General features: G+C 43.4%; 1 protein-coding gene across 44 annotated transcripts in view; it reads right to left on the bottom strand.

The window, feature by feature from the left end:
* The window catches only part of APBB2 (amyloid beta precursor protein binding family B member 2), a 194,739-nt gene that overhangs the window by 126,948 nt on the left and 52,799 nt on the right, over window positions 1–14,992 (bottom strand). For 42 of the 44 annotated variants that reach the window (XM_068943057.1, XM_068943034.1, XM_068943039.1 and 39 more), the window contains one exon: window positions 7,097–7,207. The gene's annotated coding sequence lies outside the window, so the exon portion shown is untranslated. Of the gene's footprint in view, window positions 1–7,096; window positions 7,208–8,656; window positions 9,099–10,250; window positions 10,307–14,992 lie in introns of those variants that run through there. The other 2 variants (XM_068943056.1, XM_068943060.1) reach the window with 2 other exon arrangements.

The raw sequence follows: 14,992 nt of genomic DNA, 5'->3' as shown, positions 1-14,992 counted from the left end.
ATAAAGCATCAGCAGAAACTTTCTGGTAGCCCTTGCTGAACCACAGACGAGGGCTTGCAACACACAGCTCTGCAGCTAGCATGGAGGCACTGCAACCAAACAACTACTATCAGTCTCAGCAAATTTCAGCTCCTCTGTTGAGAGGACTAGAAAAGACCGAGATGAGACTCATCAAAACGGGTCACATTAAAGTTATCTCCTGCAGGCTCCCTATGAAATATCACAGAATATACATTTTGGACCACTCTTGGACCTGCAGCCCAGATTCAACCAGCTCTGTATCCATTAGTTTTAAGTGACTTTTAAGATACTGTTTAACTAAAGAGGGTTCACTGATAGAAGTAGTCAGAAAGCAGAATACCATTGATTTTCTACTAGCCTGTAAAACAAATTAATGACTCTGGTCCAATTCCCAACAGAGAGGCACAGGTTACAAAAACTACTGTCTCAGCAGAAATACTGGAACAGTTGTGGAAACTGAACTCTCTTGTTATTAGCAACAGAGATCCCACTGGGGCAAGGAAGATGATGTTGATGAGGCCTACAGGACAACCTGAACTATTGCTTTGTCCACACTGATTTTGCTCTTGGCATAGACTTCTGCTTTCAAAACATATTCTGTATACTTGTTAAAAGATGCTTTGCTTTCAAGCAGCTACAAGTAACCATATTCATTGCAAATGAAATGCAATAAAAACAAGATTTTGTGCTCATATTGTGCTTTATCAGAAGACAAAGTGCTTGAGAGTAAAGTTCATTCATCAAGGAAAGCAGGTAAGCGTTGCTGCACGTTATCTGAAGTGATAAAAGGTTCACACCCACACAGACAAAAGGGCAGCCAGGCACCGCTGCAAACCCCAATAATGCAGGTCAAGAAGGGCACACCCTGCCCATACCCCTCCCACGGGGCTGTCACAGAGGACACCTATCAACCCTGCTCTTCGGGGCTCCCCTCAGGATGAGCCAGTGGAGGAGGCTCTCCAAAGCACCTTTTGGACTGAGGGGAATTACCAGCTCTGAGAATAAGAAATTTATTATGGGATGCAAGGAATAACATTTTCAGGTTGCACAAGATTTATTATGGGATGTTGAAGGGAAGAATCAAAGGCAGGGAAAGGGACCAATCCTTTTGCAAATGCATGCAATATGTTTAAATTATTTACCAAACTTTTAGACCATTGTGAGAGAAGCTCCTGGGATAACTAGGGTAATGGGATTGAGAACAATATATAGCAAGTTAAGGTTGAGGTATAGATGCTTGCACTGCTATTCAGAGAGACACTGACAGTTTGGAGAAACAGTCAGAGAAGAATCTCAGGAAGTTCAATGAAGAGAAATAACAACTCCTGCACCTGGGGAGGAATAACCCCATGCACCAGGACAGGCTGGGGTTTGACCTGCTGGAAAGCAGCTCTGCAGAGAAGGACCTGGTAGATAGTAGGTTGACCATGGGCCAGCAACGTGCCCTTGTGGCCAAGAAGGCCAATGGGATCCTGGGGTGCATTAGGAAGAGTGTTGCCAGCAGGTCGAGGGAGGTGATCCTGCCCCTCTCCTCAGCCCTGGGGAGGCCACATCTGGAGTACTGTGTGCAGTTCTGGGCTCCCCAGTACAAGAGAGACATGGCACTACTGGAGAGAGTCCAGCGGAGGGCTACAAAGATGATGAGGGGACTGGAGCATCTCTCCTCTGAAGAAAGGCTGAGAGAGCTGGGCCTGTTGAGCCTGGAGAAGAGAAGACTGAGAGGAGATCTCATCAATGTGTACAAGTATCTGAAGGGGGGGGAGGAGGGAGGGTGACGAGGGGATGAGGCCAGTCTCTTCTCCGTGGCGCCCAGTGACAGGACAAGAGGCAACGGGCACAAACTGAACCACAGGCAGTTCCATCTGAACAGGAGGAAAAACTTCTTGACTGTGAGGGTGACAGAGCACTGGAACAGGTTGCCCAGAGAGGTAGTGGAGTCTCCTTCCCTAGAGATATTCAAAACCCATCCGGATGTGATCCTGGGAAATATGCTCTAGAGGGCCCTGCATGAGCAGGGAGGTTGGACTAGATGATCTCCAGAGGTCCCTTCCAACCTAAACGATTCTGTGATTCTGTGGAGTCAGACTGTGGGGCCCCTGTGACCCTGTGTGTCTGGGGTGCCAGCAACTGGAGTGAGTCAGGGTACATATGTCAGTGCATGATCGCTAACAACTATCAAGCTGGACTAGCTGGCTAGTAGAATAAGTGGTTTAAGAGCCAAGTATCAAAGCAGTTGGAAGTCTGGGCTGGATACCTGTGTCTCCGAGACAGAAAAAACAACAAAACAACAAAATTGTTACAACAAGCAAGAACTAAGTGCTAACGTATTTCAGACAAAGTATTGGTCTTCAAATTAGTTAAATTAGATAGCTGGGTTTTTCCACTTTGCCTTGAAAAAAGGGGTCATACATAAAAGCTGCACCCTAGCAGAGAATTACAGCTTCCAGCCTCTCAGCCCCTTCAGGGTTCCCCTTCATGCTCATCTGGGGAACAATCTACTGCTGGATTCAACAGCAAGGACTATCTTATCTCTAAGTTCAGGAGCTTTCTTGGTTTTGGCCAAGAAATTAATCAGACTTCTGCCATAAACACTAAATCTAACAAATCCAGGTTTCCTACTTCCTTTGTGCCCTCCAGCTTTCCCTCCTATTCTGCTACTGAGTATGTGTCAAACGCAAGTCTTTGCTCAAAGGTGCCATTATCCTGTTTAGGATTAACCTGATTTGGGAGCTACAGCCTATAGCCTGGAATCCATTAGTTGGAGCTTGCACGTGAGAAGAACAAGGAGAGGAAGCATACACTTTTGAAGGAAATCCCCTCTCAGAATCGTGGGGCCTGATGAAGAAGAAAGCTGCATGCTCCCAGTCACCAGCACTTCTCTCAAAGAAGATTTCATGTTTCCTATGTGAAAATCAGGCACATTCATAGCTCTGACTCCAGCAGTATTTAAATATATAAATAAATAAGACTGTAGACAACTGTGGCACGTAAGACAAGTGTCTGAATATGCCCTGTCAAGGTCAAAGATATGCTACCAACCTAGTTTCAAAGAATGCAAGCAGATGATAGTCCCTGAAACCAGCAAACAATCAATTCAAAAGAACTGAGTGCCACTCAACCAAAAAAAAAGTGAATTCACAACAAGACAGAACATTTCCATTTATGTAGAATAGAAAATCAATTATTTCTAGTAGAACCACAAAGCTTCGGTCTTCTCGTTCTATTACCATGAGACTGCAGTATTAAATGTGCAGTGCAACAGGCTGCAAGATGTTCTTAAAGAGGAATAAAGTCTGTTGTCCCCTTGTTCCTGTAAGCAACTACATGACTTTTTCAAAATGTGTCATTAGCAAAATTTTCTAATAGAAGACTTTGCAAATCTGTATACCCTTTTTATGGCCCCCTGAATATACTGCACTGTGACTCACCTGGAAAAGTAAGCTATATCCACTCACCAATAAATTGTTTATATTTAGATTCCAACTAGAGGCTTAGTGCTTATAACAGGCCAGAACTTGGAGAAATTAATGCACCTTTTTATGAGTTCTGCAGGAGGGAAGGGGAGCACTTTATAAGCTAAAGCCAACCGAGGTTGTATAGTCTAGGGTTTCAGGTACTCACTACTCAGTATGACAAGTGACACAGTGAAACTGCAGTGGACTGAACACAACACAATAATATTTAAGTTATGGAATTGCCACATATCTAGAAATCAGAAAATTAGTATTACAGATTCTAGCCACATTAGGATTCCAGATTTGTTTGGCACTGTATTTTTTTTTTTAAATTATCCAGCTACAAAGGAGGTAGAATAGGGGCAATAAGGCATCCTTCTTCTAGAAGATAAAAGGAAGTTCAGGAATGCATCTAGATCACTTGACTCCCAATGCAGTACCCTATCCTCTAAACTAGTATTTCTAAACCTAAAAGGCACATCTCATTCAGAGCAGCAAACGAAGCACAAACACCCCCAACCTGCAGGTCTGCCCTGCAAGCTGGCACCTGGCACCCACGATGACGAGCAGTAAAGAATTCCAAACTAACTCAAGTGAGACTAGAGGTACTTCTCAGTGTAATGTACCTTTAGGAATTGTTAAGAATAAAGAGTAGCACACACATATTTAGGCAACACAGAGTAACCAGACTGTACCTTAAAACATGGAAATGGGTTTACAGGTACAGAGGTGTATTTGAATTTTTGTGCTTGTGGTTGACACACGGATGGGGAAGCTACCAGATCGAGCGTGCTAAGAATTTCCCTGGGGGTGGGGACGAGCAGATAAAGCAAGGAGGAGTGACAGACCAGCAAGCTCTGTGCTGGTGAGGGAAGAGCTCCTCCCACTCGACACCTGAACTCCCCCACAGCCTCTAGTCTTCTTTGACAACCGATTTAAGAGTTGCTCCAAAGTAAATCTAAGCCACAGCACAGATGAAACTTTACGAGCCATGGAAATAAAACTAGTACCCCGAGATTTCCCATGCTGGTATAAAAGAGGTTCTGGGCCAATGAGTTTAAATTCACAGTACCGCTGACAGCCTCCAAAAGAAAAAGCTTTTTGTACCTAATAAATGTTAACTCAGTGAAGTCAGGAAAAGAATTTGTTTTTACCCTACAGCATTTGTGATCTTAGAGAAGCTGCAGCCAGCACCAGCTCCACTGTGACCGTGGTGCCCCTCTCTCACGTCTTCAAGGCTGCAGGCTTCAGGACAGCAACATGTTGAAGGGTCAGACACAGGCCCACCACACATCTCTGCACTCCCATCCAAAGGCAGAAGGGCTGAGATTAGCACGACCCTGCCCCCCCATTTCAAAGTCACATCTCACTAGAGTACTCTGAAAAAGTACTGACAAATGGTCAGGTTGTTGAATTCACATCAACTCCATTATCTCCAAAACGCAAGGTGAGCAATCTTTTTCTTTCTTTTTTTTTTTTTCGTTGAACAGCTAGGATCTGGCAAGTCATATCCTCTCTGAATAGTCAGTGTGAGGAGTTTCAGCTGCATTAAGCAATGATTGAAGCACTACTCGCCTCAGCTTGGCATCAAACTGGTCTACCATGAGAAGCACAATGTTGATTAAGGATTAGCAGGGGCTGTCACACAGAGCTGCCTACAAGACACTTAGCAAACATCTAAAGCAGGCCAATGGCTGTACTCACACCTTGACAGAGTGCCTCGACAGTCAAAGCAGAGGTTGGCCAAGCATCACGCAGCGAGCAATTCAGTTCAAGATGCTCCAGCCCTTCGTGGAACTGGACATAGCTGCACAGAGGGGCAAGATGAGTTTTAGATAGCTGGTCCTATTAAGATGAAGCTCTGTTTTCAAACGGATAGCTTCTCTCTCGGTGAGTCTGCTTCCAGGGAAAAGACCAGAAGCTTAGTTAAGGGAAATTATGAGACTCCCTTATTAATACATAAGATAACTCAGGACAGCCTGAAACCTGTAAAGACTGGAAAGGACCAGGGAGAGGGGATTAAAAATAAACAGCTTGAGAATAAGCTAGCATATGCTACAACTGAGTAATGATTTGAATGGCAACCGTGTATGTTCCTGAGCTCCCATGTGAGAACTAAGTGTCAGTCAGTAGGTATAGACACCTTCACAGAACACCCAGCTGAGACAAGAAAAGCTGCATCAGTAGCCTCGCCTCTGTGTACTACAGACCATCAACTCTACTTGATGAATCACCAAGATTGGATCATGATCGAGTCTAAATGCTGACCTTACATAAGCCCTTAAAAGCTTTCTCACTGTGCTAGCTAAAATTTTCGTGATAAGCAACACACTGCACACCAATGTGAGATCAGCCTTGGCTGGAGTCCCATCATTCTCACTGTGCAAAGATTACTTCCATGAGAAATACTTTGCCTCACTAGAGTGCAACTTTATCTAGGGCTTAAAAACAAATCAAAAATAAATGCAATGTTTGAAATTTTTCAGGACAAGAAGACCTTTATAAATAAATATTTTTTCCATAAAGTAACATACAGCATGAAAGATCAATTTCTAAATCAATGCCTCAGCTGGGTACTAGCATTTATTTCCCACAAACAGCAAGAACTTGAAGTACACTCACACACTCAGTGTCTACAAGGCTGGCATACATCTCAGTATTGTGAACTCAGCTCCATCAGTTGCAACCACAGAAGATGATACTCTTGCAAACATCACCCGCAGAACTCTGAAGAGTGCTACTGCAGGCTGACTAATGCATTTCAGGAAGGTGGAAGGGCAATGCTGATGGGAAAACTCCCTTCCTCTGTTGGCACACGGTGCAGTTTCTCTGCAGGGCTCTGCCAGCACAACTGGTTGTAGAGTATAGACAAACCTATAGAGATGCCCAGCCGGAGTCTCCCAGCTAACAGTAATTTCTTTTGGGCCAGACAATGCCAGATCTCTCAAAAATCTCCTTTCTGAACATGAGAAGCCCTATGGCCTGCCATGCACTGAGAAGCATATCCAGACTGTCAGCTTGCATGAGAAGGGAGGCAAAGCCGCAGCCCTCGAGGCTGCCAGGGAGCGTGCCACCAAACGGATCTCCTCACGGAGATGGCCACGGCCAGTAACACAAAGCAGCTGTAGAGCCCAGCTGTCCTCTCCATCTCCCTCCCACTCTGCGACCCACGTAGAACTGGTTAAACATTTCACCAGAAACCGCACTTCTGATATAAAGCACATTGAAATCCAGTAAGAGAGCGTCCATACTAATGGATGCACAGACACCCCTGGTCCCTCTTCCACAGAGGGACAGCACTACTGTAAAGCACCTCTGCTCTGTACAATCCTTTCACATAAGAGGAGGCAAAGTTGTAGGGTTTTGCCACACAAATACCCCTAAAAAAAACTACAGTATGTAAGAATAGATAAACTCTTGTTAGAGTATTAGAAGACTTGGAACATCTCTTTTGTTAACAAACATCAAGATAAACAATACAAATCTTGTACAGAAATATGGAAGTAGCCTTTGCCTCTACTACTTCTGTGCTGGAAGGTGTCTAAGGGTTCAGGGTCTGGAACATGGGACAAGGTAAGTGCAGAAAGGCTCCCCAGACCCAGCAGACCCCTGGCACGTACCAGATCACCTACGCTCCCCGTTCAGTGGCAGAAAGCCCGTAGAAGAGCACCGGGTCCTTGGCACCAGCACCCACGGCGCGCTCTCAGCTCACACTGAAGAAGTCAGGAAGGCTGCAAAACAAAAACGTGTGCCACGTATTAGAGTTTCTGCTTATGGAGAGTGAGTAAAGGAGGGATAAATGAAAAGTATTGAACTCCTAAAGGTCAAAGTTAACTGCACCACCAAACACAGAGCCATCCTCCACCATACCCGAGTCAAGAGAAGAACCTAAATCAGGGAATGGGAAGATTAGCACAATTTACTGAAGTAACCCAAAACAGCCATCTTCCGTTGGCCCCTTGAAATACGCCCCTACTAAACAACGCACTGTCGGGAGAAGTAGAAGCTGAACAGAGGTAGAGATACCTGGATGCATATATTATAAGTAGAGAAAAAGGGTCTTCCCAAGCTGGGCAGGTGTCCTGAGCTGTTATGGGACTATGACAGCTCAGACATGTAAAGTATAGGAGCTGTGAAACACACTTCAAATTCTTTCTCCCTCTGCACTGCAGCACAGACCTGTGGTTTTCCCGTACATAAACATTAAATAGCAGTGAGAAAATACACATGACTTTAGAAGATAGAGATGAACCCCAATATATGAAAAAAGCAGCAAAAAACCCTCAAATAGACTCATAAACTAATTTAGAAAATAAAATGATTTTGATTTTTTCAATCTGTGCTCAGGAGACATCAAGTTTATAACTTATTTTTGCAAAAATCTGTATGTTGTACTACAGTCAGATCCTAATCCTTCTGCCCTCTGGTAAAAAAGCAAGTCAAAGACGTGGCTTTTACTACTCCAGAATATTGTGGAGTCTTTGCCACAGTTACAGAAGCCAGGTTTTCTCCCCATCAAAAAATATGCCATCAGCAGACCTGTGACTCAAATTATGTTCTAGAATTTAATGTATTATTCAATTTTATATTTGTTCTCCCATCTGGAGATGATAAATATGTAAGACTGAAGATCCAAATCTCATCTGCTGTACAGCTTAACAAAAAAGTTTTTTTGTTTAAGCAAAAGCCAGACTCTAAGTCAAGCCAAACTATAGTCCATTTTAAAGAGATTTGTTTTTTCTGTCCTTGTTCTATTAGAAATTCAAGAACTATGAATTCGAGACAGTACCGAGACAGAACAGATCACTTATGTGAGATAAAAACGTTCTCTTTAAAAACAGTATTTATCATTTGGAAATATGAAAGTGAACCTTTTTATAAACCAGATGAAATATCATTTTTAAGTCTAAAGCTCTTTCAAGAAATCAAGAAAATAAATATACTCATTTTTATGCTAATAATGAAGCTCTAGGGTTTGTTTTGTTTTTAAACTGTTCACAGAGAAAGAACATAGAACAGCGCTCGTTAGGTTAGTCCTCATTAGGTTAGTCCTCTAACCCAATTTAGCAGGCAGTTTTGGACATTTGTAACAGAGGATCAGACTTCAGTATTGGGAGGGGACAGAGGAGGGGGGAGAGAGAAAAAAAAAAAAAACACATATTACGTTAATATTTGCATACCAGGAAAACTTCAAGAAACTTGTGATTTCTTTCCATTTCTGAGATCCACAGGTTTTATATAAACAAATCTTCTGGGATAAGTATTAAGGCTCCAGTCTTCTGTGCCAGATCGGGCACACATGCTACCTTTTATTCCTCTATGATTTTAAGGAGATCCTTTGCAAGATACACAGTCAAGCAGATGGATAGATCTGTGCTGGAATGGCTATTTCTGCGGTTAGCTCTCTTCCTATAAATAACACATAATTTACTCTAGACCAAGCCTAGTGTAACTGCAATAGAAACATCGGTTAATGCAGTTTAAAAAAGAAAAAAAAAACAAAAAAGCCCCCACACACCTCAAAAAACATTTTATATCTTTGTAACAAGACTAATTTTTGATCCAAACTAAGGTCAGCAACCAGTTCTGATCCAGAGCTTTTTCCTTGCAGAAGATCACACTGACTTGAAATGCAAAATACAGTTCTTGAAGTTCAGAATAACTAAGCCCTCCAGCAAAACAGCAGCCAGTCAAGCTAGATATCTCCTGCCACTACCTTCAGCCTCTCCAATGACATTTTGCAATGTCGCTGGCATTTCCAAAAGCATTTCAGTTATGAAACAAAACTACCTATAGTTGTTTTTCCCCCTCCAGGATAGATGGGAGATACAAGAGGGTTAAATCACAAGTTCTGAGCAAAAGGGGAACTATGCAAAGGCCTTTAAGAAATACTTGTGGGACTTCCTCCTAGCAGGAATAAAGACATATCTGACTTCAACCCCAAAAAGATACTAGTAGCTGTGGCATAAATTCCTGAGACAGTGCTGCTGCCTGCCCAGCATGTTACATTTTCCAGCTGGGAATGTTTCTCCTTAGAGCCCTTCCCTTTTCTCCATACCCCTGCACAACACGTCCACCTCTCCACCCCCATTTTTAACACATTGCCTGCAACACTTTCAAAGCTGGCAGATTTGTAAACAATCATTGAGGACTGGAAAGAGGAAGATTTGATTTTATTTTATTCCTGGATACAAATCTTAACCTCGCAAATAAAACCACAGACATCCAGCACTGCAGCAAGGTCAGTCTCCCAGACCTATGCAAACTAGAATAGTTCATTTAGGATTTCATTACAAGCAGTAAATGGGAAGGCAGATAACAGGCAGACACTGATATCGCCCACCGGAAAATGAATTAGCAACATTTAACACCCACAGATGACAGAGTAGGAACACACTGTTACAATTAGCTGAAACAAACAACTGGCTGCTTGAAGCAATACTTTCAGAAAGGCAGCTAGATGCAAGTTTGAAGAATTAACTTGACTCCATTTCCTTCTTTTATGAAGGTGGAAGGACAGCTCTAAGTCCTTAAGATGGGGTTAGGCGTCGCTGTACACACTTGGATTTCCCTGGGACGCAGCCCTGCAATTCATTCCTCAGCTGCCCTGAGAAATACCGACCTTACAGATGCCAGTGCGTGACATGATCTCGCGCAGGTCACTGAACTGCCATGAAGAAAACAAACAAAACCTAAAAACAAACTGAAAACACCAGCTAGCAAAGAGAAAGCGGGGAGGCATCACCACTGCCGAGATGCCGGAGCAAAGCCCACCTTTGCAGACTCCTCAGCCCGGAGCAAGGCTTCCGCCTGACACACACACTGCACGCAGATTTTCAATTTCCAACCCTCAGGCCAAAGCTACTTCCTTGAGGTTAAGCAAGAATCTGCTGAGAGAGGAATCGCTGCAGGTTTTTTCCCCGCTGCAGACTGTGCTCATGACTGGCTGCTTCCAGCCAGGAGCAGAGGAGGTTACCAGGTTTGATTTTTCTCCTTTTCAACCGCCTTCCTTTTGGTAAGGAGCTTGTAAGTTCAACTTAAATAGCAAAAAGGCATTTTTTTGTGGCCAGCCTTAAACAGGAGTCATTCACTACTGAAACAGATTTTATGCTTCACTAATTCTTTTCTCTGAAGCACCAATCATACAAACAGCACGTTTTTGCAGCAATGAAATTTCATTTTTATTCTTGCCTTTAAATTAGGCAGTTCAGTGAGATTTTCAGATGTGTAGGCAAGTCTACTTCTATTCACTTAAACATGCTCTCATTTAAACCCACTTACTCTAGAAACTGCTTCTGACAAAATAGACACTGCCCATGAGCTGTCCCCCTTCCCTGGCGGGCGGCTGCTTCCCCCACGGCCCCAGCAGAGAGCGGCCAGCCCGGGCTCCGCGGTGCTGGGATGTCACCCAGCAACCGATCATCTTCTGCTTCCACCTCTCAGGAGCGTGCTCGGTAGGAAAATAAACTCACCTGTTAGCATTAGGGAATACCACAAGTTTTAAGGATTACATCGCTCCTCCTGCATCTTTTATAATAATGGCTATATGTTCCTAATATCCTGCAAACGTGCCTGCAGCAGGGAGGAACTCGGAAGGGTGTAATACCAGTAACGTGCAAGTTGGCAGGGATACAGCTGCTCTGGGAACAGTAACTATAGATTTCCCAACTTCTGGGCTTTTAGAATTAAAGTACAATTATGAACTTATGCAGGAGAATTTGCAGATATTATGGATGTGCAGTACTCAATGTATAGTATGGTTATAAAACAGCTTTCATACTCCAGTTCCCTCCACAGATGCACGGGTATGCTGCATTTATGTTGTCAGTTTAGAAACTCTGCTCCAAATTACCTTTTAAACAGGAAGTGCAGGATCTCACCGCACCTTTCTTAATGAAAATTTCCACTTCTTTCCCCAATTTAAAAATAGAAGAATGGAAAAAGTCTAACATATCATCAATGCTTAATAAGTACAGTATGGTCATCTATTTTAGGGATGAATTTTTCTTTCTTTCCTTCTGGACAGCACATTATCAATTTCTAACTGTAGTCTATTACACGGCTCCTGGTAAGCCTAATGCAACTGCCCTGGGAACACGGGCTGCTGGATTTTTTGTTCTGGGAATGGAGGAGAGAAGGAGCCGAGTTTTGCTTTGTTGTTTCTAGGGGCCTTAGTTTGGAAATAGTTCAAAACAGAACAAGCAAACAGAAATGATGATTCTCTTAAAACAAGAAGCCTGACAGGCATATTAACAAGTTGCACTTCAGTTTGACACGTGAAGGATTTTCCTGACATAATGAAGGCGTGGGGGAGAAAGTTGCTGTCATAGCCTCAAGAATTTCATGACATTTTTAGTATCTACCTTTGTGTCTGGAAAAATATCTGGGCTTCTTGAATAGGAGTTTTTGCCAAACACACAGAAAAAAGTTTTTTATACATTAATTCACTTACTGCCCTAGAGAGCTGAAAGGAAAAGAGCAACATTTAAATAGTTTTGACCTTCCCAAATTTTTGAAGCACAATTTCTTGAAGGTCAGGAAGATCAGGCAGAATAAGGCTTTCACTTTCCCCATTCCATTTCATTACATTCAGAAGCATTTCTTTCAGAATTAGTGGCCAAAACCCTGAAACACGTGTGGCCCTGTTTTATTTATGAGCTGTGGAAAGGGCAACAAACAAATTAAGAGGTTCAGTGGACCCTTATTTGCAGGAGGGGGTCCCACCCTTCCCCTTCCTGGTTAAAAAAATTATCGGGGAAATGACCTTCCAATCCCTCCTGTGGGAATTATTAGGCTTCTTGAAAAATATTAGGGAAGAGAACAGCAGAGCTAAGAAACTTTCATCTCTGGATCAAGTCTGCGTTTTCATTCTGGCAAGCCCCAGCCTCCTTCCCCCCAGTTACTTACACAGACCTCCTCGTACACCATAACTGCTCCCAAATGCCCCGGTGTTATTCTGGTCCTCTGGCTGCAAGTTTTACTCCCATAAGGAGTCAACTTCTGTTTCTCAGAGCAATGAACATTCTCCATTGTACGGCACCAGCTCCAGCTCACCTGGTCCTGGCAGGCCGTGCGCAGAGAATCAAGCGTTCTGATACCGGTGTTGCTTCCATATGCACCCATAAATCATAATATCCTGCTAGTAAATCCAATCATGGAAATACAGTAGTAGTACAGTCTGAGGGAACTGATATTTCCACTGTTTGGTAACTAAGCTTCCTAAAGCTGAACCAACTACTCAGAATAAGAAGCTGTTCCAGAAACACGGTTATTGTCCCGGTCCTAGGTCTCAATGCGTATATCCAACATACACAAATAACACAGCAACGGTCTTAAACCTTTGTGACAGGCTCCAGTTATAACAGCAACCCCTCAGTTGTGTTTCATACCCCACCCACAGCAACAAGATTTTGCTATGCAAATAGTGTCTCATCTTGCTCTAACCATAGCATCAATGTGAGCCATTTATTATATTCCTTCCATTGAATACCTGCGCTGCAATTTCATTCACTATTTACTTTAAGCTTCTTACCTAGTCCTCCCTGATACCTACCCTTTTGGTCCCATATTTCTGAAGTAAAGCCACTGATTGTTTTACTGCCCACACTGCAATTCTGCCCATACGGACATGTTATCTGCTGGGCAGCCCCACGCCCCACAACAAGGAATTAACCCTCTAAATTAAAATGGGAAATCCTGCAAATGGAACAGGCAAAACCAAGTGATGCAGAGGCTTCAGTGGGCGGCAGGAAGAGGAGGAGAGCACAGGAACCTCCTACGCACATTCCCACATTTTCTCAGGCAGGCAGCTTGCAGTGCAATGAACATCCCCTGAAAGGCAGAACGAACCCTTCTGCCCGCCTATTTCTGTCCATAGACCTACTCCTGTTCTCTAGCTTCCAGCACCACTGTGACCATGCACTTGCTGCTGAACTTGCAAGAAAAAAAAAAAAAAAAACAGACAAATAACTGCTGTTACAAAACCGTCCAAAAAAACAGGTGGGTTGAGGCTCACGGTTTCTGGGTTACTATGCCAAAAAGCGCAGCAGGACGCACAAAGGGGTATGCAGAGCTGAAGAGTAACTCACAGAGCATGCACAACCGCTGCAACGTGTTTTCCCGCCAGCGGATGGCAACCAAGCCGTATTTGCCTTTCGCTCAACCCTCCTGACCCAATCTTTAGAGCCCACAAAAGCCCAGAGCATGATTTGCTGTTACTAAAGCAGCAAAACAAGCCTGCCTTGAAAATGCCCAAGTGGCTGAATTAAAAAGAATGAAAAAATATGAGAAGTGGAAAGACAGACGCCTTAATTGACAGCTGAAAAAAAAGCAGCCTGGAATTTCTCTCAGATCTTACTCTTAACAGCCCACAAAATGGGGAACAACTCAGCTAGCTGAACCATTCTCCAAATACACGTTAGAAAGCAAAATTTGTTTTCACACAGGCATCAAATTTTAAGGAAGGAAGTGAAGGCCTGACAAGTCATGTTAAACATGCATGTGACATTCATGCTATGTGACAGAGAACAACCGTGACAGCTGGAAGCAACCAACAATGTCATCCAGAAGCTGTTTGAGAGAAACGTTCCCAAATGATTCACCTTCTTGGCAGACATACCATACCGGAGACCAGGTTGTATCTGTCACTTGGAGAAAGACCTGTGTGGGATGAGCATTCAGGTCACACACACCTTTTCTGTGGCAGCCCACAGCACTGCTATTCATGTGGTAAACACCCACGTCACAGCAGAAGCCAGTAGTGATGAATAATGCAGGAGATTCAGTCACTCCACCACATATCATACCCATGGGATATGGAGGTAGCATTTTAGCTTCAGTTATCCTTCCCCCTCCAGGGAGCAGATATGCTCTTTGGTTATTTTCTCTCCATCTCCTGTTCCGCACATACATTAACAGGCCAAACCCAGCAAAACGGGATGACTTGTTGCAGAAGAAATAGGGACACCAACAGAACTGCAAAATACACTCACAAGAGGATGTTAAAATTACCTCATCTGCTCAAACCAAAGAGCTCCACACACCAACTCAGCAATACCATTACTCCAACAAGGCAGCCCTTTGCTCACGTTTCTTGAGAGATATACTTTCCTACCATTGAGCTCTAAGACAACAAATTCACAGAGCATTAGCTGAACCAGGAAGGATGGAGCCTCACTCAGCCTCAACTTGTGGCCCTGCCTGAAGGCAGGCAGGTTATTAAAAGTACACTGCAAAATTGAAGTGAAATCTGAACTTGAGTCAGCTCCTTTTTAAAGGAACGCACTTACCACCTGTGCTCTAAGCACAAATCCTCCCAGTAACTGAGTTAGAAGTTTATTTGTTCCTATTCTGAATACTATCACCACTGTATAATTCTGCATCACCTCTCTTGCTGTTCACCAGCGCTTTCCAGTTTGTGCAATGCTGGAATTTGTGCATCCTGTGAATGTATAGGATGCTTCATCTTAGAGTATCCTCGATACCTGAAACGCCAAGCAATTCACACAGGCAATTTA

Source organism: Struthio camelus, chromosome 4 (genome assembly GCF_040807025.1).
Source record: "Struthio camelus isolate bStrCam1 chromosome 4, bStrCam1.hap1, whole genome shotgun sequence".
In the NCBI taxonomy this organism is placed as follows: domain Eukaryota; kingdom Metazoa; phylum Chordata; class Aves; order Struthioniformes; family Struthionidae; genus Struthio; species Struthio camelus.
The sequence above is the reverse complement of the archived record's forward strand: the minus strand, read 5'-3'. Positions and strand labels throughout refer to the sequence as shown.